The following is a 27,242-nucleotide window of genomic DNA, read 5'->3' as shown; positions in this document are numbered from 1 at the left end:
AGACTGACTCAAAGACTGAAAGACTGACTCAAAGACTGAAAGACGGACTCAAAGACTGACTGAAAGACTCAAAGACTGACACAAAGACAGACTCAAAGACTGACTGAAAGACTCAAAGACTTACTCAAAGACTGACTCAAAGACTGACTGAAAGACTGACACAAAGACTCAAAGACGGACTCAAAGACTGACTCAAAGACTGACTCACAGACTGACTGAAAGACTGACTCAAAGACTGACTCAATGACTGACTGAAAGACTGACTCAAAGACTCAAAGACGGACTCAAAGACTCAAAGACTGACTCAAAGACTGACTGAAAGACTGGCTCAAAGACTGACACAAAGACTGACTCAAAGACAGACTCAAACACTGACTCAAACACTGAAAGACTCAACGACTGACTCAAAGACTGAAAGACTGACTCAAAGACTGACTCAAAGACTGAAAGACTGACTCAAAGACTCAAAGACTGAAAGACTGACTGAAAGACTCAAGACTGAAAGACTGACTCAAAGACTGACTCAAAAACTGACTCAAAGACTGACTCAAAGACTGACTCGACTGACTCAAAGACTGACTCAAAGGCTGACTCAAAGACGGACTCAAAGACTGAAAGACTCAAAGACTGACTGAAAAACTGACTCAAAGACTGACTGAAAGACTGACTCACAGACTGACTCAAAGACTGACTCAAAGACTGACTCAAAGACTGAAAGACTGACTCAAAGACTGAAAGACTGACACAAAGACAGACTCAAAGACAGACTCAAAGACTGACTGAAAGACTGACTCAAAGACTGACTCAAAGACTCAAAGACTGACTCAAAGACTGAAAGACTCAAAGACTGACTCAAAGACTGACTGAAAGACTCAAAGATTGACTGAAAGACTGACTCAATGACTGACTCAAAGACTGACTCAAAGACTTACTCAAAGACAGACTCAAACACTGAAAGACTCAAAGACTGACTCAAAGACTGACTCAAAGACTGACTCAAAGACTGACTCAAAGATTGAAAGACTTAAAAACTGACTCAAAGACTCAAAGACTGACTCAAAAACTGACTTCAAGACTGACTCAAAGACTGAAAGACTGACTCAAAGACTGAAAGACTTACTCAAAGACAGACTCAAAGACTGACTCAAACACTGAAAGACTTACTCAAAGACAGACTCAAAGACTGACTCAAACACTGAAAGACTCAAAGACTGACTGAAAGACTGACTCAAAGACTGACTCAAAGACTCAAAGACTGACTCAAAGACTGAAAGACTTAAAAACTGACTCAAAGACTGACTCAAAGACTGAAAGACTCAAAGACTGACTCAAAAACTGACTTCAAGACTGACTCAAAGACTGACTCGACTGACTGACTGAAAGACTGACTCAAAGACTGACTCAAAGACTGAAAGACTGACTCAAAGACTGACTCAAAGACAGAAAGACTGACTCAAAGACTGACTCAAAGACTCACAGACTGACTCAAATACTGAAAGACTGACTCAAAGACTGACTCAAAGACTCAACGACTGACTGAAAGACTCACTCAAAGACTGACTCAAAGACTAAAAGACTGACTCAAAGACTCAAAGACTGACTCAAAGACTGACTGAAAGACTCAAAGACTGACTGAAAGACTGACTCAAAGACTGACTCAAAGACTGACTGAAAAACTGACTCAAAGACTGAAAGACTGACTGAAAGACTGACTGAAAGACTGACTCAAAGACTGACTCAAAGACTGACTGAAAGACTGACTGAAAGACTGACTCAAAGACGGACCCAAAGACTGAAAGACTCAAAGACTGACTCAAAGACTGACTCAAAGACTGACTCACAGACAGACTGAAAGACTGACTCAAAGACTCAAAGACTGACTCAAAGACTGACTCAACGACTGACTCAAAGACTCAAAGACTGAAAGACTGACTCAAAGACTGACTCAAAGACTCAAAGACTGACTCAAAGACTCAAAGACAGACTCAAAGACTGACTCAAAGACTGAAAGACTTAAAGACTGACTCAAAGACTGAAAGACTCAAAGACTGACTCAAAAACTGACTTCAAGACAGACTCAAAGACTGACTCGACTGACTCAAAGACTGACTCAAAGACTGACTCAAAGACTGAAAGACTGACTCAAAGACTGACTCAAAGACTCACAGACTGACTCAAACACTGAAAGACTGACTCAAGTACTGACTCAAAGACTGACTCAAAGACTGAAAGACTGACTCAAAGACTGACTCAAAGACTGACTGAAAGACTGACTCAAAGCCTGACTGAAAGACTCAAAGACTGACTCAAAGACTGACTCAAAGACTGACTGAAAAACTGACTCAAAGACTCAAAGACTGACTGAAAGACTGACTCAAAGACTGACTGAAAGACTGACTCAAAGACTGAAAGACTCAAAGACTGACTGAAAAACTGACTGAAAGACTGACTCAAAGACTGACTCACAGACAAACTGAAAGACTGACTCAAAGACTGACTCAACGATTGACTGAAAGACTGACTGAAAGACTGACTCAATGACTGACTCAAAGACTGACTCAAAGACTGACTCAAAGACTGAAAGACTCAAAGACTGACTGAAAAACTGACTGAAAGACTGACTGAAAGACTGACTCAAAGACTGACTGAAAGACTGACTCAAGGACTGACTCAAAGACTGACTAAACGACTGACTCAAAGACTGACTGAAAGACTGGCTTAAAGACTGAAAGACTGACACAAAGACTGACACAAAGACAGACTCAAACACTGAAAGACTCAAAGACTCAACGACTGACTCAATGACTCAAAGACTGACTCAAAGACCGACTCAAAGACTGACTGAAAGACTAACTCAAAGACTGACTCAAAGACTGAAAGACTCAAAGACTGACTCAAAGACTGAAACACTCAAAGACTGACTGAAAGACTCAAAGACTGACTCAAAGACTGAAAAACTGACTGAAAGACTGACTCAAAGACTCAAAGACTGACTCAACGACTGACTCAATGACTGACTGAAAGACTGACTCAAAGACTGAAAGACTGACACAAAGACTGACTCAAAGACAGACTCAAACACTGAAAGACTCAAAGACTGAAAGACTGACTCAAAGACTGAAAGACTGACTGAAAGACTGACTCAAAGACTGACTCAAAGACTGAAAGACTGACTCAAAGACTGAAAGACTCAAAGACTGACTCAAAGACTGACTCAAAGACTGAAAGACTGACTCAAAGACTGACTCGACTGACTGACTGAAAGACTGACTCAAAGACTGAAAGACTCAAAGACTGACTGAAAGACTGACTCAAAGACTCAAAGACGGACTCAAAGACTCAAAGACTGACTCAAAGACTGACTGAAAAATTGACTGAAAGACTGACTCAAAGACTGACTCACAGACAAACTGAAAGACTGACTCAAAGACTCAAAGACTGACTCAAAGACTCAAAGACTGACTCAACGACTGACTCAAAGACTGAAAGACTGACTCGAAGACTGACTCAAAGACTGAAAGACTCAAAGACTGACTGAAAAACTGACTGAAAGACTGACTCAAAGACTGACTGAAAGACTGAAAGACTGACTCAAGGACTGACTAAACGACTGACTCAAAGACTGACTGAAAGACTGGCTCAAAGACTGAAAGACTGACACAAAGACTAACTCAAAGACAGACTCAAACACTGAAAGACTCAAAGACTCAACGACTGACTCAATGACTGAAAGACTGACTCAAAGACTGACTCAAAGACTGACTCAAAGACTGACTCAAAGACTGAAAGACTCAAAGACTGACTGAAAAACTGACTGAAAGACTGACTCAAAGACTCAAAGACTGAAAGACTGACTCAAAGACTGAAAGACTGACTCAAAGACTCAAAGACTGAAAGACTGACTCAAAGACTGAAAGACTCAAAGACTGACTCAAAGACTGAAAGACTCAAAGACTGAAAGACAGACTCAACACTGAAAGACTCAAAGACTGAAAGACTGACTTAAAGACTGAAAGACTGACTCAAAGACTGACTCAAAGACTGACTCAAAGACTGACTCAAAGACTGAATGAAAGACTCAAAGACTGACTCAAAGACTGACTCAAAGACTGACTCGACTGACTGACTGAAAGACTGACTCAAAGACTGAAAGACTCAAAGACTGACTGAAAGACTGACTCAAAGACTCAAAGACGGACTCAAAGACTGACTCAAAGACTGACTGAAAAACTGACTGAAAGACTGACTCAAAGACAAACTGAAAGACTGACTCAAAGACTCAAAGACTGACTCAAAGACTCAATGACTGACTCAAAGACTGACTCAAAGACTGACTCAAAGACTGACTGAAAAACTGACTGAAAGACTGACTCAAGGACTGACTCAAAGACTGACTAAACGACTGACTCAAAGACTGACTGAAAGACTGGCTCAAAGACTGAAAGACTGACACAAAGACTGACTCAAAGACAGACTCAAACACTGAAAGACTCAAAGACTCAACGACTGACTCAATGACTGAAAGACTGACTCAAAGACTGAAAGACTCAAAGACTGACTCAAAGACTCAAAGACTGACTCAAAGACTGAAAGACTGACTGAAAGACTCAAAGACTGACTGAAAGACTCAAAGACTGACTCAAAGACTGAAAGACTGACTGAAAGACTCAAAGACTGACTCAAAAACTGACTTCAAGACTGACTCAAAGACTGATTGAAAGACTGACTCAAAGACTGACTCAAAGACTCAAAGACTGACTCGACTGACTGAAAGACTCAAAGACTGACTGAAAGCCTGACTCAAAGACGGACTCAAAGACTGAAAGACTCAAAGACTGAAAGACTGACTAAAAAACTGACTCAAAGACTGACTGAAAAACTGACTGAAAGACTGACTCAAAGACTCAAAGACTGACTCAACGACTGAAAGAATGACTGACTGAAAGACTGACTCAAAGACTGAAAGACTGACACAAAGACAGACTCAAAGACAGACTCAAACACTGAAAGACTCAAAGACTGACTCAAAGACTGAAAGACTGACTCAAAGACTGACTGAAAAACTGAAAGACTGACTGAAAGACTGACTCAAAGACTGACTCAAAGACTGAAAGACTCAAAGACTGACTCAAAGACTGACTCAAAGACTGAAAGACTGAATGAAAGACTCAAAGACTGACTCGACTGACTGACTGAAAGACTGACTCAAAGACTGAAAGACTCAAAGACTGACTGAAAAACTGACTCAAAGACTGACTGAAACACTGACTCAAAGACTGACTGAAAGACTCAAAGACTCAAAGACTGAAAGACTGACTGAAAGACTGACTGAAAGACTGACTCAAAGACTCACAGACTGACTCAAATACTGACGAGGTTAAATATACTTTGAGTCAGTCAGTCTTTGAGTCAGTCAGTCAGTCTTTGAGTCAGTCTTTGAGTCTTTGAGTCAGTCTTTGTGTCAGTCTTTCAGTCTTTGAGTCTCTGAGTCAGTCTTTGAGTCTCTGAGTCAGTCTTTGAGTCTCTGAGTCAGTCTTGAGTCAGTCTTTGAGTCAGTCAGTCTTTGAGTCAGACAGTCAGTCTTTCAGTCTTTGAGTCAGTCTTTGAGTCAGACAGTCAGTCTTTGAGTCAGTCTGTCAGTCTTTGAGTCAGTCTTTGAGTCTTTGAGTCTTTGAGTCAGTATTTCAGTCAGTCTTTGAGTCTTTGAGTCAGTCTTTGAGTCTGTCGTTGAGTCAGTCTTTCAGTCAGTCTTTCAGTCAGTCTTTGAGTCAGTCTTTCAGTCTTTGCGTCAGTCTGTGAGTCTTTGAGTCAGTCTTTGAGTCAGTCTTTGAGTCAGTCAGTCAGTCTTTGAGTCTTTCAGTCTTTGAGTCAGTCTTTGAGTCAGTCGTTGAGTCAATCTTTGAGTCTTTCAGTCAGTCTTTCAGTCTTTGAGTCAGTCTTTCAGTCTTTGAGTCTCTGAGTCAGTCTTTGAGTCTCTGAGTCAGTCTTTGAGTCAGTCTTTGAGTCAGTCAGTCAGTCTTTGAGTCAGTCTTTCAGTCAGTCTTTGAGTCAGTCGAGTCAGTCTTTGAGTCAGTCTTTGAGTCTGTCAGTCTTTGAGTCAGTCATTAAGTCAGTTTTTGAGTCAGTCTTTGAGTCAGTCTTTCAGTCTTTGAGTCAGTCTTTGAGTCAGTCTTTCAGTCTTTCAGTCTTTGAGTCAGTCTTTGCGTCTTTCAGTCTTTGAGTCAGTATTTCAGTCTTTGAGTCAGTCTTTGAGTCTTTCAGTCAATCTTTGAGTCTTTCAGTCTTTGAGTCTTTCAGTCAGTCTTTCAGTCTTTGAGTCTTTCAGTCAGTCTTTGAGTCAGTCTTTCAGTCTTTGAGTCAGTCTTTGAGTCATTCTTTCAGTCAGTCTTTCAGTCTTTCAGTCTTTCAGTCAGTCTTTCAGTCTTTGAGTCAGTCTTTCAGTCTCTGAGTCAGTCTTTGAGTCTCTGAGTCAGTCTTTGAGTCAGTCAGTCTTTGAGTCAGTCAGTCTTTGAGTCAGACAGTCAGTCTTTCAGTCTTTGAGTCAGTCTTTGAGTCAGACAGTCAGTCTTTGAGTCAGTCTGTCAGTCTTTGAGTCAGTCTATGAGTCTTTGAGTCTTTGAGTCAGTCTTTCAGTCAGTCTTTGAGTCTTTGAGTCAGTCTTTGAGTCTGTCGTTGAGTCAGTCTTTCAGTCAGTCTTTCAGTCAGTCTTTGAGTCAGTCTTTCAGTCTTTGCGTCAGTCTGTGAGTCTTTGAGTCAGTCTTTGAGTCAGTCAGTCAGTCTTTGAGTCTTTCAGTCTTTGAGTCAGTCTTTGAGTCAGTCGTTGAGTCTGTCGTAGAGTCAATCTTTGAGTCTTTCAGTCAGTCTTTCAGTCTTTGAGTCAGTCTTTCAGTCTTTGAGTCTCTGAGTCAGTCTTTGAGTCTCTGAGTCAGTCTTTGAGTCAGTCTTTGAGTCAGTCAGTCAGTCTTTGAGTCTTTCAGTCTTTGAGTCAGTCTTTGAGTCAGTCTTTCAGTCAGTCTTTGAGTCAGTCGAGTCAGTCTTTGAGTCAGTCTTTGAGTCTGTCAGTCTTTGAGTCAGTCATTAAGTCAGTTTTTGAGTCAGTCTTTGAGTCAGTCTTTCAGTCTTTGAGTCAGTCTTTCAGTCTTTCAGTCTTTGAGTCAGTCTTTGCGTCTTTCAGTCTTTGAGTCAGTATTTCAGTCTTTGAGTCTTTGAGTCAGTCTTTGAGTCAATCTTTCAGTCAGTCTTTCAGTCTTTGAGTCAGTCTTTCAGTCTTTGAGTCAGTCTTTGAGTCTTTCAGTGTTTGAGTCAGTCTTTGAGTCAGTCTTTGTGTCAGTCTTTCAGTCTTTGAGTCAGTCTTTCAGTCTTTGAGTCAGTCTTTGAGTCAGTCTTTCAGTCAGTCATTGAGTCAGTCTTTCAGTCAGTCTTTCAGTCTTTGAGTCAGTCTTTGAGTCAGTCTTTCAGTCAGTTTTTCAGTCAGTCTTTCAGTCAGTCTTTGAGTCAGTTTTTCAGTCAGTCTTTCAGTCTTTGAGTCTTTCAGTCTTTGAGTCAGTCTTTGAGTCCGTCTTTGAGTCTTTCAGTCAGTCGAGTCAGTCTTTGAGTCTTTGAGTCAGTCTTTGAGTCAGTATTGAAGTCAGTTTTTGAGTCAGTCTTTGAGTCTTTCAGTCAGTCTTTCAGTCTTTGAGTCAGTCTTTGAGTCAGTCTTTCAGTCTTTGAGTCTTTCAGTCAGTCTTTGAGTCAGTCCTTCAGTCTTTGAGTCAGTCTTTGAGTCTTTCAGTCTTTGAGTCAGTCTTTGAGTCAGTCTTTCAGTCTTTGAGTCAGTCTTTGAGTCAGTCGTTGAGTCTTTGAGTCTTTCAGTGTTTGAGTCTGTCTTTGAGTCAGTCTTTGTGTCAGTCTTTCAGTCTTTGAGCCAGTCTTTCAGTCAGTCTTTGAGTCAGTCGTTGAGTCAGTCTTTGAGTCAGTCATTGAGTCAGTCTTTGAGTCTTTGAGTCAGTCTTTCAGTCTTTCAGTCAGTCTTTGAGTCAGTCTTTCAGTCAGTCTTTCAGTCAGTCTTTCAGTCAGTTTTTCAGTCAGTCTTTCAGTCTTTCAGTCTTTGAGTCAGTCTTTGAGTCTTTGAGTCAGTCTTTGTGTCAGTCTTTCAGTCTTTGAGTCAGTCTTTGAGTCAGTCTTTTAGTCAGTCATTGAGTCAGTCTTTCAGTCAGTCTTTCAGTCAGTTTTTCAGTCAGTCTTTGAGTCTTTCAGTCTTTGAATCAGTCTTTGAGTCAGTCGTTGAGTCAGTCTTTGAGTCTTTGAGCCAGTCTTTCAGTCAGGCTTTGAGTCAGTCTTTGAGTCAGTCATTAAGTCAGTCATTGAGTCTCTGAGTCAGTCTTTGAATCTTTCAGTCAGTCTTTGAGTCAGTCTTTCAGTCAGTCTTTCAGTCAGTTTTTCAGTCAGTCTTTGAGTCAGTCTTTGAGTCTTTGAGTCAGTCTTTGTGTCAGTCTTTCAGTCAGTCATTGAGTCAGTCTTTCAGTCAGTTTTTCAGTCAGTCTTTGAGTCTTTCAGTCTTTGAGTCAGTCTTTGAGTCTTTGAGTCAGTCGTTGAGTCAGTCTTTGAGTCTTTGAGTCAGTCTTTCAGTCAGTCTTTGAGTCAGTTTTTCAGTCAGTCTTTGAGTCAGTCTTTGAGTCTTTCAGTCTTTGAGTCCGTCTTTGAGTCTTTGAGTCAGTCTTTCAGTCAGTCTTTGAGTCTTTCAGTCAGTCTTTGAGTCAGTCTTTGAGTCTTTCAGTCAGTCTTTGAGTCTTTCAGTCAGTCTTTCAGTCAGTCTTTGAGTCAGTCTTTGAGTCTTTCAGTCTTTCAGTCAGTCTTTGAGTCAGTCTTTCAGTCTTTGAGTGAGTCTTTGAGTCAGTCGTTGAGTCTTTGAGTCAGTCTTTGAGTCAGTCGTTGAGTCAGTCTTTGAGTCTTTCAGTCAGTCTTTGAGTCAGTCTTTCAGTATTTGAGTCAGTCTGTGAGTCTTTGAGTCAGTCTTTCAGTGAGTCTTTCAGTCTTTGAGTCAGTCTTTGAGTCAGTCTTTCAGTCTTTGAGTCTTTCAGTCAGTCTTTGAGTCAGTGTTTCAGTCAGTCTTTGAGTCAGTTTTTCAGTCAGTCTTTGAGTCTTTCAGTCTTTGAGTCAGTCTTTCAGTCAGTCGAGTCAGTCTTTGAGTCAGTCTTTGAGTCTTTCAGTCAGTCTTTCAGTCTTTGAGTCAGTCTTTGAGTCAGTCTTTCAGTCTTTGAGTCAGTCTTTGAGTCAGTCTTTGAGTCTTTCAGTCTTTGAGTCAGTCTTTGAGTCAGTCTTTCAGTCTTTGAGTCAGTCTTTCAGTCTTTGAGTCAGTCTTTGAGTCTTTCAGTGTTTGAGTCAGTCTTTGAGTCAGTCTTTCAGTCAGTCTTTGAGTCAGTCTTTCAGTCTTTGAGTGAGTCTTTGAGTCAGTCGTTGAGTCTTTGAGTCAGTCTTTGAGTCAGTCGTTGAGTCAGTCTTTGAGTCTTTCAGTCAGTCTTTGAGTCAGTCTTTCAGTATTTGAGTCAGTCTGTGAGTCTTTGAGTCAGTCTTTCAGTGAGTCTTTCAGTCTTTGAGTCAGTCTTTGAGTCAGTCTTTCAGTCTTTGAGTCTTTCAGTCAGTCTTTGAGTCAGTGTTTCAGTCAGTCTTTGAGTCAGTCTTTGAGTCAGTCTTTGAGTCAGTCTTTAAGTCAGTCTTTGAGTCTTTCAGTCTTTGAGTCTTTGAGTCAGTCTTTCAGTCTTTGAGTGAGTCAGTCTTTGAGTCTGTCTTTGAGTCTTTCAGTCTTACAGTCTTTGAGTCAGTCTTTGAGTCTTTGTGTCTGTCAGTCTTTGAGTCAGTCTTTCAGTCTTTGTGTGAGTCAGTCTTTGAGTCTGTCTTTGAGTCTTTGAGTCAGTCTTTGAGTCAGTCTTTCAGTCAGTTTTTCAGTCAGTCTTTAGCCCAATCCCAAACCACTCCCTCGACCCTCCCCCTCCGTGACGGAGTAAACTCCGTCTGTAGGCACACTCACAGCTGAATGAAGTTCCCTCCATTAAGGGTTAAGGGTAAAAATACAGCGGCAAGCTTTGGGACGGCCTCCCCTCTCTCCGCAGGAAACGGAAACGGACGTCATGGTGTCCAACTCACATCTCCATCTGTCGGCTGCATTGACCTGCGTTGCTATCCGTCGCCTGTTAGCGGGTGCAATGGCAAGATCCAACAGAAGGCGCAGAAGGTTGAGGCGCATTTTAGCGATGTGCCAGTGGCAGGTAAACATTTCAATATTGCTAATACAACAATTATCTTCACTTTATTTCTTATATAGTAGCCTATGAACTTTGTATGTGTAATACAAATAGATATTTAGATATATTGTGATATACATTCATTTATTCTTTCCTTATAAGCTATACGTGTATATCTGTATAGTGTATGTAGAATTCCAACACAGAGAAATGTTGTCAGTAGTTTATAGAATAAAAAAGGAAAGGTTAATTTGACTTGGTCTCAGAATTGTGTGTGTGTGTGTGTGTGTGTGTGTGTGTGTGTGTGTGTGTGTGTGTGTGTGTGGTGTGTGTGTGTGTGTGTGTGTGTGGTGTGTGTGTGTGTGTGTGTGTGTGTGTGTGTGTGTGTGAGTGTGTGTGTGTGGTGTGTGTGTGTGTGTGTGTGTGTGTGTGTGTGTGTGTGTGTGGTGTGTGTGTGTGTGTGTGTGTGTGGTGTGTGTGTGTGTGTGTGTGTGTGTGTGTGTGTGTGTGTGTGTGTGTGTGTGTGTTCCAAAGCGCTGGAGGTCAGTCCAAGCTTTGCCCCTGACATCATTGCATGTTGTGCATTTCTGTGCATAGACATGAACGATGTCCTTGAGGATGCTGAAGCCTTCCCCCCTGAAGATGGGGACCAGAGTCCTCCCCCTGCCGCAGCACGTGGACAGGAAAGTCCTGGACACCACCTAAGGAACAGGATTGCTGCACAACTCTCTGCTCCTGTCCAAATGGCACCACACCAGAGAGCACGATTACATCGAATGAACTTTGTTTTTTTTTGGGAAAACGTGGTTGTCTGTTAACTTGTGTTTTTGAAATGATGTGCACACATACCTGATTAATTTTGTTTGTTTTAGTGAGCTCCACTTCTCACTTTAGAGAAAAGAGGTGAAATAAAATAAACCTGTGCACCGTTGATTTCAAACTTGGTTTTCCTGAATTGTCTTTCTGCATAATCCCAAATTGGAGACAAATGTCCTTACTTCTTGGATCATTCAATCACGAGCACAGAGCAAAGGTTCAGAAAATGAACACAGGTCTTCTAATACAATCACTTTTGTTTTTGAGTGAAACTCTGCAAATGGTTTGACATGAGCAATTAAGACCGTAAATGTCATGTATATTTTAATGCCTTATACCTATGAAGCGCACAGACATATCTTTATTTAAAATGCTGATATTCAGGGTTAATCTTCAGACTTTGGAAAAAAACACTTTAGTTCCGTGCACAACATTACTTTGTGCAAAACTTTTCCTTCTACATTATGAAACCCACACAGAACAATGTAGCCATCTAACAATCAAGCAAACGCAATGTCACCTTCATCACCCGTCTACCTGTATTTACTATAGAATATTGAAGACATGAAGGACAGTACGTTAAATTAGGTTTATTGTCTTCCAAATAAATAATACAAGCGAACAAAAACAAGTCTTTTAAGTAACATCAATAATCAAACATAGAAATGGCCAATGGTGGGGGAAAAAAAAAAAATCACATTTTGTCGACCATTTTTTCGAACAGGATTAGAAATTTCTCTGAGTGCTGCATTATTTGTCCGTGGCGTTCGTCCTCTTTTTCTGCCTCGCGTTCTAGGCACTCCAGCACTCCCATAGCACCTTTTCTTTTTTTGGGGGGGGGCTGCTGGGTGGTTCCAGCCTCAGACAGTGATGAGGGTGGTGAGGGGTCTGGATCATCAGCCACATTTGGGGGGGGGAAGGAAGAGGAGCAGGACGCAGCCTCCGGATCAAAGAGGATTGTGGGGTTTGCCAAGGCTGAGGCAACAAGGACAGGAGGACTAATTGAAGGCCTTGCACCTATGGCCTCATCCATGGCCATGAAGAAGGGCCATGTTGCAGGGGTTTCTTCCCCCTGATCAGTCCCTGTTCCAGTCCTTGGCCTTTTAAGTTCCTATTGCAAACAAATGCATGTTAGAAATCTTTGTTCAGCTTTTTCAAAAACAAACATGTTTTACAATAACAATACACCATTTACCTTGTATTTCTTTTTTAGGTTCTCCCATTTCTTGGAGGCCTGTTTGTGAGACACATGTTGCCCAAGGTCCAGTTCCTTAATGATTGACCTGTTATCATAGAATATTTAAACAATATATATTGGTGTTAAGGCAATGACCCACAGTGCACATTCATTACTTTCATTGCACAAAATATGAATTGAGTGCATAACTCACTCCCATGCTTCTTTGGCAGCATTGCGTTTTTTGCTAAACAGGTCGTCCTTGTCCATCCTTAATGCAATAAGTGCCTTGGTTTTTACCACAGTCCCTGAAATTACAAATCACACTTAAGTTTAAACCGATTTCGTAAGTGAATGGATACATGAATTGACACGTGTGTTGTTAGTTTGATTCCGATTTAGATTTGTACATCTTCAAAATAAAAATCTAATGTAATCTTGGCAAATCAAATTAACACGTGTAGATTTATAAATACATTTTCACAAAGGCATGTTTTAGTTAAGGCAACGTATTATTTATCGTTTAAAAAAATAACCACATGGAACTCACATTTGTATGACGTTGTTTCCTCCATGCCCGAAAAACGGTTGCACACCTGTGGAGTGAGATTATCAAGCCTGCATCCATGCAAACTCGCTGTCGGAGGCTTTTATAACCCACTACGCCTCCGCCCTGATTGCTTTGGACCAGCCCTCAATATGGCGGACCCTTCGCGTGAACGCGCAAACGGAGGGGTAGGGTGTAGGGGGCGGTTTGGGAATGGGCCTTTGAGTCAGTCTTTGAGTCTTTCAGTCTTTGAGTCAGTCTTTCAGTCAGTCTTTGAGTCTTTCAGTCAGTCTTTGAGTCTTTCAGTCAGTCTTTGAGTCAGTCTTTCAGACTTGGGGGCAGTCTTTCAGTCTTTGAGTCAGTCTTTCAGTCAGTCTTTGAGTCAGTCTTTCAGTGAGTCTTTCAGTCAGTCGTTGAGTCTTTGAGTCAGTCTTTGAGTCAGTCGTTGAGTCAGTCTTTGAGTCAGTCTTTCAGTATTTGAGTCAGTCTGTGAGTCTTTGAGTCAGTCTTTCAGTCAGTCTTTCAGTCAGTCTTTCAGTCTTTGAGTCTTTGAGTCTTTCAGTCAGTCTTTGAGTCAGTGTTTCAGTCAGTCTTTGAGTCAGTTTTTCAGTCAGTCTTTGAGTCTTTCAGTCTTTGAGTCAGTCTTTCAGTCAGTCAGTCGAGTCAGTCTTTGAGTCTTTCATTCAGTCTTTCAGTCTTTGAGTCAGTCTTTGAGTCAGTCTTTGAGTCTTTCAGTCTTTGAGTCAGTCTTTCAGTCTTTGAGTCAGTCTTTGAGTCAGTCTTTCAGTCAGTCTTTCAGTCTTTGAGTCAGTCTTTCAGTCTTTGAGTCAGTCTTTGAGTCTTTCAGTGTTTGAGTCTGTCTTTGAATCTGTCTTTGTGTCAGTCTTTCAGTCTTTGAGTCAGTCTTTCAGTCAGTCATTCTTTCAGTCGTTGAGTCAGTCTTTGAGTCTTTGAGTCAGTCTTTCAGTCAGTTTTTCAGTCAGTCTTTGAGTCAGTTTTTTAGTCAGTCTTTCAGTCTTTGAGTCTTTCAGTCTTTGAGTCCGTCTTTGAGTCAGGCTTTCAGTCAGTCTTTGAGTCTTTCAGTCAGTCGAGTCAGTCTTTGAGTCTTTGAGTCAGTCCTTTGAGTCAGTCTTTCAATCAGTCTTTGAGTCAGTCTTGAAGTCAGTTTTTGAGTCAGTCTTTGAGTCTTTCAGTCAGTCTTTCAGTCTTTGAGTCAGTCTTTGAGTCTTTGAGTCAGTCTTTGAGTCTTTCAGTCTTTGAGTCAGTCTTTGAGTTAGTCTTTCAGTCAGTCTTTGAGTCAGTCTTTCAGTCATTGAGTCAGTCGTTGAGTCTTTGAGTCTTTCAGTGTTTGAGTCTGTCTTTGAGTCAGTCTTTGTGTCAGTCTTTCAGTCTTTGAGCCAGTCTTTCAGTCAGTCTTTGAGTCAGTCGTTTAGTCAGTCTTTGAGTCAGTCCTTGAGTCAGTCTTTCAGTCAGTTTTTCAGTCAGTCTTTGAGTCTTTCAGTCTTTGAGTCAGTCTTTGAGTCAGTCTTTGAGTCAGTCATTGAGTCTTTGAGTCAGTCTTTGAGTCTTTGAGTCAGTCTTTCAGTTTGTCTTTGAGTCAGTCTTTGAGTCAGTCTTTGAGTCAGTCTTTGAGTCAGTCTTTGAGTCCGTCTTTGAGTCTTTGAGTCAGTCTTTCAGTCAGTCTTTGAGTCTTTCAGTCTTTGAGTCAGTCTTTCAGTCAGTCAGTCGAGTCAGTCTTTGAGTCAGTCTTTGAGTCTTTCATTCAGTCTTTGAGTCAGTCTTTGAGTCTTTGAGTCAGTCTTTGAGTCAGTCTTTGAGTCAGTCTTTCAGTCAGTCTTTCAGTCTTTAAGTCAGTCTTTCAGTCTTTGAGTCTTTCAGTGTTTGAGTCTGTCTTTCAGTCTTTGAGTCTTTCAGTCTTTGAGTCAGTCTTTGAGTCAGTCTTTGAGTCTTTCAGTCTTTGAGTCAGTCTTTCAGTCTTTGAGTCTTTGAGTCAGTCTTTCAGTCTTTGAGTCAGTCTTTCAGTCTTTGAGTCTTTGAGTCAGTCTTTGAGTCTTTCAGTCTTTGAGTCAGTCTTTGAGTCAGTCTTTCAGTCTTTGAGTCAGTCTTTCAGTCTTTGAGTCAGTCTTTGAGTCTTTCAGTGTTTGAGTCAGTCTTTGAGTCAGTCTTTCAGTCAGTTTTTCAGTCAGTCTTTCAGTCAGTCTTTGAGTCAGTTTTTCAGTCAGTCTTTCAGTCTTTGAGTCTTTGAGTCTTTGAGTCAGTCTTTGAGTCCGTCTTTGAGTCTTTCAGTCAGTCGAGTCAGTCTTTGAGTCAGTCTTTGAGTCAGTCTTTGAGTCAGTCTTTCAGTCAGTCTTTGAGTCAGTCTTTGAGTCAGTCTTGAAGTCAGTTTTTGAGTCAGTCTTTGAGTCTTTCAGTCAGTCTTTCAGTCTTTGAGTCAGTCTTTGAGTCAGTCTTTCAGTCTTGGAGTCTTTCAGTCAGTCTTTGAGTCTTTCAGTCAGTCTTTCAGTCTTTGAGTCAGTCTTTGAGTCTTTCAGTCTTTGAGTCAGTCTTTGAGTCAGTCTTTCAGTCAGTCTTTCAGTCTTTGAGTCAGTCGTTGAGTCTTTGAGTCTTTCAGTGTTTGAGTCTGTCTTTGTGTCAGTCTTTCAGTCAGTCTTTCAGTCAGTCGAGTCAGTCTTTGAGTCAGTTTTTGAGTCAGTCTTTGAGTCTTTCAGTCTTTGAGTCAGTCTTTGAGTCAGTCTTTGAGTCTTTGAGTCAGTCTTTGAGTCAATCTTTGAGTCTTTCAGTGTTTGAGTCAGTCTTTGAGTCTGTCTTTGAGTCAGTCTTTGTGTCAGTCTTTCAGTCTTTGAGTCAGTCTTTCAGTCTTTGAGTCAGTCTTTGAGTCAGTCTTTCAGTCAGTCTGTGAGTCAGTCTTTCAGTCAGTCTTTCAGTCAGTCTTTGAGTCTTTCAGTCTTTGAGTCCGTCTTTGAGTCAGTCTTTCAGTCAGTCGAGTCAGTCTTTGAGTCTTTGAGTCAGTCTTTGAGTCAGTCTTTGAGTCAGTCAGTCTTTCAGTCAGTCGAGTCAGTCTTTGAGTCAGACTTGAAGTCAGTTTTTGAGTCAGTCTTTGAGTCAGTCTTTGAGTCAGTCGTTGAGTCAGTCTTTCAGTCTTTGAGTCAGTCTTTGAGTCAGTCTTTGAGTCTTTCAGTCAGTCTTTCAGTCTTGAGTCTTTGAGTCAGTCTTTGAGTCAGTCTTTGAGTCAGTCTTTCAGTCTTTGAGTCAGTCTTTGAGTCTTTCAGTCAGTCTTTCAGTCTTTGAGTCAGTCTTTGAGTCAGTCTTTCAGTCTTTGAGTCAGTCTTTGAGTCAGTCTTTCAGTCTTTGAGTCAGTCGTTGAGTCTTTCAGTGTTTGAGTCAGTGTTTGAGTCTGTCTTTGAGTCAGTCTTTGTGTCAGTCTTTCAGTATTTGAGCCAGTCTTTCAGTCAGTCTTTGAGTCAGTCTTTGAGTCTTTGAGTCCGTCTTTGAGTCAGTCTTTCAGTCAGTCATTGAGTCAGTCTTTGAGTCTTTGAGTCAGTCTTTCAGTCAGTCTGTGAGTCAGTCTTTGAGTCAGTCTTTCAGTCAGTCTTTGAGTCCGTCTTTGAGTCTTTGAGTCAGTCTTTCAGTCAGTCTTTGAGTCAGTCTTTCAGTCTTTCAGTCAGTCTTTGAATCAGTTGAGTCAGTCTTTGAGTCTGTCAGTCTTTGAGTCAGTCTTTAAGTCAGTTTTTGAGTCAGTCTTTGAGTCTTTTAGTCAGTCTTTGAGTCAGACTTTCAGTCAGTTTTTCAGTCTTTGAGTCAGTATTTGAGTCTTTGAGTCTTTCAGTTAGTCTTTGAGTCTTTGTGTCAGTCTTTGAGTCTTTGAGTCAGTCTTTCAGTCTTTGAGTCAGTCTTTGAGTCTTTGAGTCTGTCTTTGTGTCAGTCTTTGAGTCTTTCAGTCAGTCTTTGAGTCAGTCTTTCAGTCTTTGAGTCAGTCTTTGAATCAGTCTTTGAGTCAGTCTTTAAGTCAGTCTTTGAGTCTTTGAGTCTTTCAGTCAGTCTTTGAGTCAGTCTTTGAGTCAGTCTTTGAGTCAGTCTTTAAGTCAGTCTTTGAGTCTTTCAGTCTTTGAGTCTTTGAGTCAGTCTTTCAGTCTTTGAGTGAGTCAGTCTTTGAGTCTGTCTTTGAGTCTTTCAGTCTTACAGTCTTTGAGTCAGTCTTTGAGTCTTTGTGTCTGTCAGTCTTTGAGTCAGTCTTTCAGTCTTTGTGTGAGTCAGTCTTTGAGTCTGTCTTTGAGTCTTTGAGTCAGTCTTTGAGTCAGTCTTTCAGTCAGTTTTTCAGTCAGTCTTTGGCCCAATCCCAAACCACTCCCTCGACCCTCCCCCTCCGTGACGGAGTAAACTCCGTCTGTAGGCACACTCACAGCTGAATGAAGTTCCCTCCATTAAGGGTTAAGGGTAAAAATACAGCGGCAAGCTTTGGGACGGCCTCCCCTCTCTCCGCAGGAAACGGAAACGGACGTCATGGTGTCCAACTCACATCTCCATCTGTCGGCTGCATTGACCTGCGTTGCTATCCGTCGCCTGTTAGCGGGTGCAATGGCAAGATCCAACAGAAGGCGCAGAAGGTTGAGGCGCATTTTAGCGATGTGCCAGTGGCAGGTAAACATTTCAATATTGCTAATACAACAATTATCTTCACTTTATTTCTTATATAGTAGCCTATGAACTTTGTATGTGTAATACAAATAGATATTTAGATATATTGTGATATACATTCATTTATTCTTTCCTTATAAGCTATACGTGTATATCTGTATAGTGTATGTAGAATTCCAACACAGAGAAATGTTGTCAGTAGTTTATAGAATAAAAAAGGAAAGGTTAATTTGACTTGGTCTCAGAATTGTGTGTGTGTGTGTGTGTGTGTGTGTGTGTGTGTGTGTGTGTGTGGTGTGTGTGTGTGTGTGTGTGTGTGTGTGTGTGGTGTTCAAAGCGCTGGAGGTCAGTCCAAGCTCTGCCCCTGACATCATTGCATGTTGTGCATTTCTGTGCATAGACATGAACGATGTCCTTGAGGATGCTGAAGCCTTCCCCCCTGAAGATGGGGACCAGAGTCCTCCCCCTGCCGCAGCACGTGGACAGGAAAGTCCTGGACACCACCTAAGGAACAGGATTGCTGCACAACTCTCTGCTCCTGTCCAAATGGCACCACACCAGAGAGCACGATTACATCGAATGAACTTTGTTTTTTTTTGGAAAAACGTGGTTGTCTGTTAACTTGTGTTTTTGAAATGATGTGCACACATACCTGATTAATTTTGTTTGTTTTAGTGAGCTCCACTTCTCACTTTAGAGAAAAGAGGTGAAATAAAATAAACCTGTGCACCGTTGATTTCAAACTTGGTTTTCCTGAATTGTCTTTCTGCATAATCCCAAATTGGAGACAAATGTCCTTACTTCTTGGATCATTCAATCACGAGCACAGAGCAAAGGTTCAGAAAATGAACACAGGTCTTCTAATACAATCACTTTTGTTTTTGAGTGAAACTCTGCAAATGGTTTGACATGAGCAATTAAGACCGTAAATGTCATGTATATTTTAATGCCTTATACCTATGAAGCGCACAGACATATCTTTATTTAAAATGCTGATATTCAGGGTTAATCTTCAGACTTTGGAAAAAACACTTTAGTTCCGTGCACAACATTACTTTGTGCAAAACTTTTCCTTCTACATTATGAAACCCACACAGAACAATGTAGCCATCTAACAATCAAGCAAACGCAATGTCACCTTCATCACCCGTCTACCTGTATTTACTATAGAATATTGAAGACATGAAGGACAGTACGTTAAATTAGGTTTATTGTCTTCCAAATAAATAATACAAGCGAACAAAAACAAGTCTTTTAAGTAACATCAATAATCAAACATAGAAATGGCCAATGGTGGGGGAAAAAAAAAAAAATCACATTTTGTCGACCATTTTTTCGAACAGGATTAGAAATTTCTCTGAGTGCTGCATTATTTGTCTGTGGCGTTCGTCCTCTTTTTCTGCCTCGCGTTCTAGGCACTCCAGCACTCCCATAGCACCTTTTCTTTTTTTGGGGGGGGGCTGCTGGGTGGTTCCAGCCTCAGACAGTGATGAGGGTGGTGAGGGGTCTGGATCATCAGCCACATTTGGGGGGGGGGAAGGAAGAGGAGCAGGACGCAGCCTCCGGATCAAAGAGGATTGTGGGGTTTGCCAAGGCTGAGGGCAACAAGGACAGGAGGACTAATTGAAGGCCTTGCACCTATGGCCTCATCCATGGCCATGAAGAAGGGCCATGTTGCAGGGGTTTCTTCCCCCTGATCAGTCCCTGTTCCAGTCCTTGGCCTTTTAAGTTCCTATTGCAAACAAATGCATGTTAGAAATCTTTGTTCAGCTTTTTCAAAAACAAACATGTTTTACAATAACAATACACCATTTACCTTGTATTTCTTTTTTAGGTTCTCCCATTTCTTGGAGGCCTGTTTGTGAGACACATGTTGCCCAAGGTCCAGTTCCTTAATGATTGACCTGTTATCATAGAATATTTAAACAATATATATTGGTGTTAAGGCAATGACCCACAGTGCACATTCATTACTTTCATTGCACAAAATATGAATTGAGTGCATAACTCACTCCCATGCTTCTTTGGCAGCATTGCGTTTTTTGCTAAACAGGTCGTCCTTGTCCATCCTTAATGCAATAAGTGCCTTGGTTTTTACCACAGTCCCTGAAATTACAAATCACACTTAAGTTTAAACCGATTTCGTAAGTGAATGGATACATGAATTGACACGTGTGTTGTTAGTTTGATTCCGATTTAGATTTGTACATCTTCAAAATAAAAATCTAATGTAATCTTGGCAAATCAAATTAACACGTGTAGATTTATAAATACATGTTCACAAAGGCATGTTTTAGTTAAGGCAACGTATTATTTATCGTTTAAAAAAATAACCACATGGAACTCACATTTGTATGACGTTGTTTCCTCCATGCCCGAAAAAACGGTTGCACACCTGTGGAGTGAGATTATCAAGCCTGCATCCATGCAAACTCGCTGTCGGAGGCTTTTATAACCCACTACGCCTCCGCCCTGATTGCTTTGGACCAGCCCTCAATATGGCGGACCCTTCGCGTGAACGCGCAAACGGAGGGGTAGGGTGTAGGGGGCGGTTTGGGAATGGGCCTTTGAGTCAGTCTTTGAGTCTTTCAGTCTTTGAGTCAGTCTTTCAGTCAGTCTTTGAGTCTTTCAGTCAGTCTTTGAGTCTTTCAGTCAGTCTTTGAGTCAGTCTTTCAGACTTGGGGGCAGTCTTTCAGTCTTTGAGTCAGTCTTTCAGTCAGTCTTTGAGTCAGTCTTTCAGTGAGTCTTTCAGTCAGTCGTTGAGTCTTTGAGTCAGTCTTTGAGTCAGTCGTTGAGTCAGTCTTTGAGTCAGTCTTTCAGTATTTGAGTCAGTCTGTGAGTCTTTGAGTCAGTCTTTCAGTCAGTCTTTCAGTCAGTCTTTCAGTCTTTGAGTCTTTGAGTCTTTCAGTCAGTCTTTGAGTCAGTGTTTCAGTCAGTCTTTGAGTCAGTTTTTCAGTCAGTCTTTGAGTCTTTCAGTCTTTGAGTCAGTCTTTCAGTCAGTCAGTCGAGTCAGTCTTTGAGTCTTTCATTCAGTCTTTCAGTCTTTGAGTCAGTCTTTGAGTCAGTCTTTGAGTCTTTCAGTCTTTGAGTCAGTCTTTCAGTCTTTGAGTCAGTCTTTGAGTCAGTCTTTCAGTCAGTCTTTCAGTCTTTGAGTCAGTCTTTCAGTCTTTGAGTCAGTCTTTGAGTCTTTCAGTGTTTGAGTCTGTCTTTGAGTCTGTCTTTGTGTCAGTCTTTCAGTCTTTGAGTCAGTCTTTCAGTCAGTCATTCTTTCAGTCGTTCAGTCAGTTTTGAGTCTTTGAGTCAGTCTTTCAGTCAGTTTTTCAGTCAGTCTTTGAGTCAGTTTTTTAGTCAGTCTTTCAGTCTTTGAGTCTTTCAGTCTTTGAGTCCGTCTTGAGTCAGTCTTTGAGTCAGTCTTTGAGTCTTTCAGTCAGTCGAGTCAGTCTTTGAGTCTTTGAGTCAGTCTTTGAGTCAGTCTTTCAATCAGTCTTTGAGTCAGTCTTGAAGTCAGTTTTTGAGTCAGTCTTTGAGTCTTTCAGTCAGTCTTTCAGTCTTTGAGTCAGTCTTTGAGTCTTTGAGTCAGTCTTTGAGTCTTTCAGTCTTTGAGTCAGTCTTTGAGTTAGTCTTTCAGTCAGTCTTTGAGTCAGTCTTTCAGTCATTGAGTCAGTCGTTGAGTCTTTGAGTCTTTCAGTGTTTGAGTCTGTCTTTGAGTCAGTCTTGAGTCAGTCTTTCAGTCTTTGAGCCAGTCTTTCAGTCAGTCTTTGAGTCAGTCGTTTAGTCAGTCTTTGAGTCAGTCCTTGAGTCAGTCTTTCAGTCAGTTTTTCAGTCAGTCTTTGAGTCTTTCAGTCTTTGAGTCAGTCTTTGAGTCAGTCTTTGAGTCAGTCATTGAGTCTTTGAGTCAGTCTTTGAGTCTTTGAGTCAGTCTTTCAGTTTGTCTTTGAGTCAGTCTTTCAGTCAGTTTTTCAGTCAGTCTTTGAGTCAGTCTTTGAGTCCGTCTTTGAGTCTTTGAGTCAGTCTTTCAGTCAGTCTTTGAGTCTTTCAGTCTTTGAGTCAGTCTTTCAGTCAGTCAGTCGAGTCAGTCTTTGAGTCAGTCTTTGAGTCTTTCATTCAGTCTTTGAGTCAGTCTTTGAGTCTTTGAGTCAGTCTTTGAGTCAGTCTTTGAGTCAGTCTTTCAGTCAGTCTTTCAGTCTTTAAGTCAGTCTTTCAGTCTTTGAGTCTTTCAGTGTTTGAGTCTGTCTTTCAGTCTTTGAGTCTTTCAGTCTTTGAGTCAGTCTTTGAGTCAGTCTTTGAGTCTTTCAGTCTTTGAGTCAGTCTTTCAGTCTTTGAGTCTTTGAGTCAGTCTTTCAGTCTTTGAGTCAGTCTTTCAGTCTTTGAGTCTTTGAGTCAGTCTTTGAGTCTTTCAGTCTTTGAGTCAGTCTTTGAGTCAGTCTTTCAGTCTTTGAGTCAGTCTTTCAGTCTTTGAGTCAGTCTTTGAGTCTTTCAGTGTTTGAGTCAGTCTTTGAGTCAGTCTTTCAGTCAGTTTTTCAGTCAGTCTTTCAGTCAGTCTTTGAGTCAGTTTTTCAGTCAGTCTTTCAGTCTTTGAGTCTTTGAGTCTTTGAGTCAGTCTTTGAGTCCGTCTTTGAGTCTTTCAGTCAGTCGAGTCAGTCTTTGAGTCTTTGAGTCAGTCTTTGAGTCAGTCTTTGAGTCAGTCTTTCAGTCAGTCTTTGAGTCAGTCTTTGAGTCAGTCTTGAAGTCAGTTTTGAGTCAGTCTTGAGTCTTTCAGTCTTTGAGTCAGTCTTTGAGTCAGGTCTTTCAGTCTTGGAGTCTTTCAGTCAGTCTTTGAGTCTTTCAGTCAGTCTTTCAGTCTTTGAGTCAGTCTTTGAGTCTTTCAGTCTTTGAGTCAGTCTTTGAGTCAGTCTTTCAGTCAGTCTTTCAGTCTTTGAGTCAGTCGTTGAGTCTTTGAGTCTTTGAATGTTGAGTCTGTCTTTGTGTCAGTCTTTCAGTCAGTCTTTCAGTCAGTCGAGTCAGTCTTTGAGTCAGTTTTGAGTCAGTCTTTGAGTCTTTCAGTCTTTGAGTCAGTCTTTGAGTCTTTGAGTCAGTTTTGAGGTCTTTCAGTCAGTCTTTGAGTCAATCTTTGAGTCTTTCAGTGTTTGAGTCAGTCTTTGAGTCTGTCTTTGAGTCAGTCTTTGTGTCAGTCTTTCAGTCTTTGAGTCAGTCTTTGAGTCAGTCTTTGAGTCTTTGAGTCAGTCTTTGAGTCAGTCTTTCAGTCAGTCTGTGAGTCAGTCTTTCAGTCAGTCTTTCAGTCAGTCTTTGAGTCTTTCAGTCTTTGAGTCCGTCTTTGAGTCAGTCTTTCAGTCAGTCGAGTCAGTCTTTGAGTCTTTGAGTCAGTCTTTGAGTCAGTCTTTGAGTCAGTCAGTCTTTCAGTCAGTCGAGTCAGTCTTTGAGTCAGACTTGAAGTCAGTTTTTGAGTCAGTCTTTGAGTCAGTCTTTGAGTCAGTCTTTGAGTCAGTCTTTGAGTCTTTCAGTCAGTCTTTCAGTCTTTGAGTCTTTGAGTCAGTCTTTGAGTCAGTCTTTGAGTCAGTCTTATCAGTCTTTGGAGTCAGTCTTTGAGTCTTTCAGTCCAGTCTTTCAGTCTTTGAGTCAGTCTTTGAGTCTTTCAGTCTTTGAGTCAGTCTTTGAGTCAGTCTTTCAGTCTTTGAGTCAGTCTTTGAGTCTTTCAGTGTTTGAGTCAGTGTTTGAGTCTGTCTTTGAGTCAGTCTTTGTGTCAGTCTTTCAGTATTTGAGCCAGTCTTTCAGTCAGTCTTTGAGTCAGTCTTTGAGTCTTTGAGTCCGTCTTTGAGTCAGTCTTTCAGTCAGTCATTGAGTCAGTCTTTGAGTCTTTGAGTCAGTCTTTCAGTCAGTCTGTGAGTCAGTCTTTGAGTCAGTCTTTCAGTCAGTCTTTGAGTCCGTCTTTGAGTCTTTGAGTCAGTCTTTCAGTCAGTCTTTGAGTCAGTCTTTCAGTCTTTCAGTCAGTCTTTGAATCAGTTGAGTCAGTCTTTGAGTCTGTCAGTCTTTGAGTCAGTCTTTAAGTCAGTTTTTGAGTCAGTCTTTGAGTCTTTTAGTCAGTCTTTGAGTCAGTCTTTGAGTCAGTCTTTCAGTCTTTGAGTCAGTCTTTGAGTCTTGATCTTTCAGTTAGTCTTTGAGTCTTTGTGTCAGTCTTTGAGTCTTTGAGTCAGTCTTTCAGTCTTTGAGTCAGTCTTTGAGTCTTTGAGTCTGTCTTTGTGTCAGTCTTTGAGTCTTTCAGTCAGTCTTTGAGTCAGTCCTTTTCAGTCTTTGAAGTCAGTCCTTTGAATCAGTCTTTGAGTCAGTCTTTAAGTCAGTCTTTGAGGTCTTTGAGTCTTCAGTCAGTCTTTGAGTCAGTCTTTGAGTCAGTCTTTGAGTCAGTCTTTAAGTCAGTCTTTTGAGTCTTTCAGTCTTTGAGTCTTTGAGTCAGTCTTTCAGTCTTGAGTTGAGTCAGTCTTTGAGTCTGTCTTTGAGTCTTTCAGTCTTACAGTCTTTGAGTCAGTCTTGAGTCTTTGTGTCTGTACAGTCTTTGGAGTCAGTCTTTCAGTCTTTGGTGTGAGTCAGTCTTTGAGTCTGTCTTTGAGTCTTTGAGTCAGTCTTTGAGTCAGTCTTTCAGTCAGTTTTTCAGTCAGTCTTTGGCCCAATCCCAAACCACTCCCTCGACCCTCCCCCTCCGTGACGGAGTAAACTCCGTCTGTAGGCACACTCACAGCTGAATGAAGTTCCCTCCATTAAGGGTTAAGGGTAAAAATACAGCGGCAAGCTTTGGGACGGCCTCCCCTCTCTCCGCAGGAAACGGAAACGGACGTCATGGTGTCCAACTCACATCTCCATCTGTCGGCTTGCATTGACCTGCGTTGCTATCCGTCGCCTGTTAGCGGGTGCAATGGCAAGATCCAACAGAAGGCGCAGAAGGTTGAGGCGCATTTTAGCGATGTGCCAGTGGCAGGTAAACATTTCAATATTGCTAATACAACAATTATCTTCACTTTATTTCTTATATAGTAGCCTATGAACTTTGTATGTGTAATACAAATAGATATTTAGATATATTGTGATATACATTCATTTATTCTTTCCTTATAAGCTATACGTGTATATCTGTATAGTGTATGTAGAATTCCAACACAGAGAAATGTTGTCAGTAGTTTATAGAATAAAAAAGGAAAGGTTAATTTGACTTGGTCTCAGAATTGTGTGTGTGTGTGTGTGTGTGTGTGTGTGTGTGTGTGTGTGTGTGTGTGTGTGTGTGTGTGTGTGTGTGTGTGTGTGTGTGTGTGTGTGTGTGTGTGTTCAAAGCGCTGGAGGTCAGTTCCAAGCTTTGCCCCTGACATCATTGCATGTTGTGCATTCTGTGCATAGACATGAACGATGTCTTGAGGATGCTGAAGCCTTCCCCCCTTGAAGATGGGGACCAGAGTCCTCCCCCTGCCGCAGCACGTGGACAGGAAAGTCCTGGACACCACCTAAGGAACAGGATTGCTGCACAACTCTCTGCTCCTGTCCAAATGGCCACCACACCAGAGAGCACGATTACATCGAATGAACTTTGGTTTTTTTTGGAAAAAACGTGGTGTCTGTTAACTTGTGTTTTTGAAATGATGTGCACACATACCTGATTAATTTTGTTTGTTTTAGTGAGCTCCACTTCTCACTTTAGAGAAAAGAGGTGAAATAAAATAAACCTGTGCACCGTTGATTTCAAACTTGGTTTTCCTGAATTGTCTTTCTGCATAATCCCAAATTGGAGACAAATGTCCTTACTTCTTGGATCATTCAATCACGAGCACAGAGCAAAGGTTCAGAAAATGAACACAGGTCTTCTAATACAATCACTTTGTTTTTGAGTGAAACTCTGCAAATGGTTTGACATGAGCAATTAAGACCGTAAATGTCATGTATATTTTAATGCCTTATACCTATGAGCGCACAGACATATCTTTATTTAAAATGCTGATATTCAGGGTTAATCTTCAGACTTTGGAAAAAACACTTTAGTTCCGTGCACAACATTACTTTGTGCAAACTTTTCCTTCTACATTATGAAACCCACACAGAACAATGTAGCCATCTAACAATCAAGCAAACGCAATGTCACCTTCATCACCCGTTCTACCTGTATTTACTATAGAATATTGAAGACATGAAGGACAGTACGTTAAATTAGGTTTATTGTCTTCCAAATAAATAATACAAGCGAACAAAAACAAGTCTTTTAAGTAACATCAATAATCAAACATAGAAATGGCCAATGGTGGGGGAAAAAAAAAAAATCACATTTTGTCGACCATTTTTTCGAACAGGATTAGAAATTTCTCTGAGTGCTGCATTATTTGTCTGTGGCGTTCGTCCTCTTTTTCTGCCTCGCGTTCTAGGCACTCCAGCACTCCCATAGCACCTTTTCTTTTTTTGGGGGGGGGGCTGCTGGGTGGTTCCAGCCTCAGACAGTGATGAGGGTGGTGAGGGGTCTGGATCATCAGCCACATTTGGGGGGGGGGAAGGAAGAGGAGCAGGACGCAGCCTCCGGATCAAAGAGGATTGTGGGGTTTGCCAAGGCTGAGGCAACAAGGACAGGAGGACTAATTGAAGGCCTTGCACCTATGGCCTCATCCATGGCCATGAAGAAGGGCCATGTTGCAGGGGTTTCTTCCCCCTGATCAGTCCCTGTTCCAGTCCTTGGCCTTTTAAGTTCCTATTGCAAACAAATGCATGTTAGAAATCTTTGTTCAGCTTTTTCAAAAACAAACATGTTTTACAATAACAATACACCATTTACCTTGTATTTCTTTTTTAGGTTCTCCCCATTTCTTGGAGGCCTGTTTGTGAGACACATGTTGCCCAAGGTCCAGTTCCTTAATGATTGACCTGTTATCATAGAATATTTAAACAATATATATTGGTGTTAAGGCAATGACCCACAGTGCACATTCATTACTTTCATTGCACAAAATATGAATTGAGTGCATAAACTCACTCCCATGCTTCTTTGGCAGCATTGCGTTTTTTGCTAAACAGGTCGTCCTTGTCCATCCTTAATGCAATAAGTGCCTTGGTTTTTACCACAGTCCCTGAAATTACAAATCACACTTAAGTTTAAAACCGATTCGTAAGTGAATGGATACATGAATTGACACGTGTGTTGTTAGTTTGATTCCGATTTAGATTTGTACATCTTCAAAATAAAAATCTAATGTAATCTTGGCAAATCAAATTAACACGTGTAGATTTATAAATACATGTTCACAAAGGCATGTTTTAGTTAAGGCAACGTATTATTTATCGTTTAAAAAAATAACCACATGGAACTCACATTTGTATGACGTTGTTTCCTCCATGCCCGAAAAAACGGTTTGCACACCTGTGGAGTGAGATTATCAAGCCTGCATCCATGCAAACTCGCTGTCGGAGGCTTTTATAACCCACTACGCCTCCGCCCTGATTGCTTTGGACCAGCCCTCAATATGGCGGACCCTTCGCGTGAACGCGCAAACGGAGGGGTAGGGTGTGTAGGGGGCGGGTTTGGGAATGGGCCTTTGAGTCAGTCTTTGAGTCTTTCAGTCTTTGAGTCAGTCTTTCAGTCAGTCTTTGAGTCTTTCAGTCAGTCTTTGAGTCTTTCAGTCAGTCTTTGAGTCAGTCTTTCAGACTTGGGGGCAGTCTTTCAGTCTTTGAGTCAGTCTTTCAGTCAGTCTTTGAGTCAGTCTTTCAGTGAGTCTTTCAGTCAGTCGTTGAGTCTTTGAGTCAGTCTTTGAGTCAGTCGTTGAGTCAGTCTTTGAGTCAGTCTTTTCAGTATTTGAGTCAGTCTGTGAGTCTTTGAGTCAGTCTTTCAGTC

General features: G+C 41.3%; 4 long non-coding RNA genes across 4 annotated transcripts; 2 read left to right on the top strand and 2 right to left on the bottom strand.

Moving 5' to 3' along the window:
* Positions 1–9,961: 9,961 nt before the first annotated feature.
* On the top strand, positions 9,962–11,160 carry LOC117539360. The gene is made up of 2 exons (XR_004567989.1): positions 9,962–10,244; positions 10,818–11,160. It is a non-coding gene; the product is annotated as an uncharacterized LOC117539360 (long non-coding RNA).
* An 817-nt stretch (positions 11,161–11,977) lies between these two features.
* LOC117539267 lies at positions 11,978–12,461 on the bottom strand. The gene is made up of 3 exons (XR_004567974.1): positions 12,428–12,461; positions 12,232–12,319; positions 11,978–12,147 (listed from the first exon to the last, which is right to left on the bottom strand). It is a non-coding gene; the product is annotated as an uncharacterized LOC117539267 (long non-coding RNA).
* Positions 12,462–17,119: 4,658 nt separating this feature from the next.
* Positions 17,120–18,138, top strand: LOC117539350. Its single transcript, XR_004567988.1, has 2 exons — positions 17,120–17,398; positions 17,796–18,138. It is a non-coding gene; the product is annotated as an uncharacterized LOC117539350 (long non-coding RNA).
* An 863-nt stretch (positions 18,139–19,001) lies between these two features.
* On the bottom strand, positions 19,002–19,441 carry LOC117539273. Its single transcript, XR_004567977.1, has 3 exons — positions 19,408–19,441; positions 19,212–19,299; positions 19,002–19,127 (listed from the first exon to the last, which is right to left on the bottom strand). It is a non-coding gene; the product is annotated as an uncharacterized LOC117539273 (long non-coding RNA).
* Positions 19,442–27,242: the final 7,801 nt, after the last annotated feature.

Source organism: Gymnodraco acuticeps, unplaced genomic scaffold, assembly GCF_902827175.1.
Source record: "Gymnodraco acuticeps unplaced genomic scaffold, fGymAcu1.1, whole genome shotgun sequence".
Taxonomy (NCBI): Eukaryota; Metazoa; Chordata; class Actinopteri; order Perciformes; family Bathydraconidae; genus Gymnodraco; species Gymnodraco acuticeps.
This window is presented reverse-complemented; position numbering and strand designations above follow the sequence as displayed.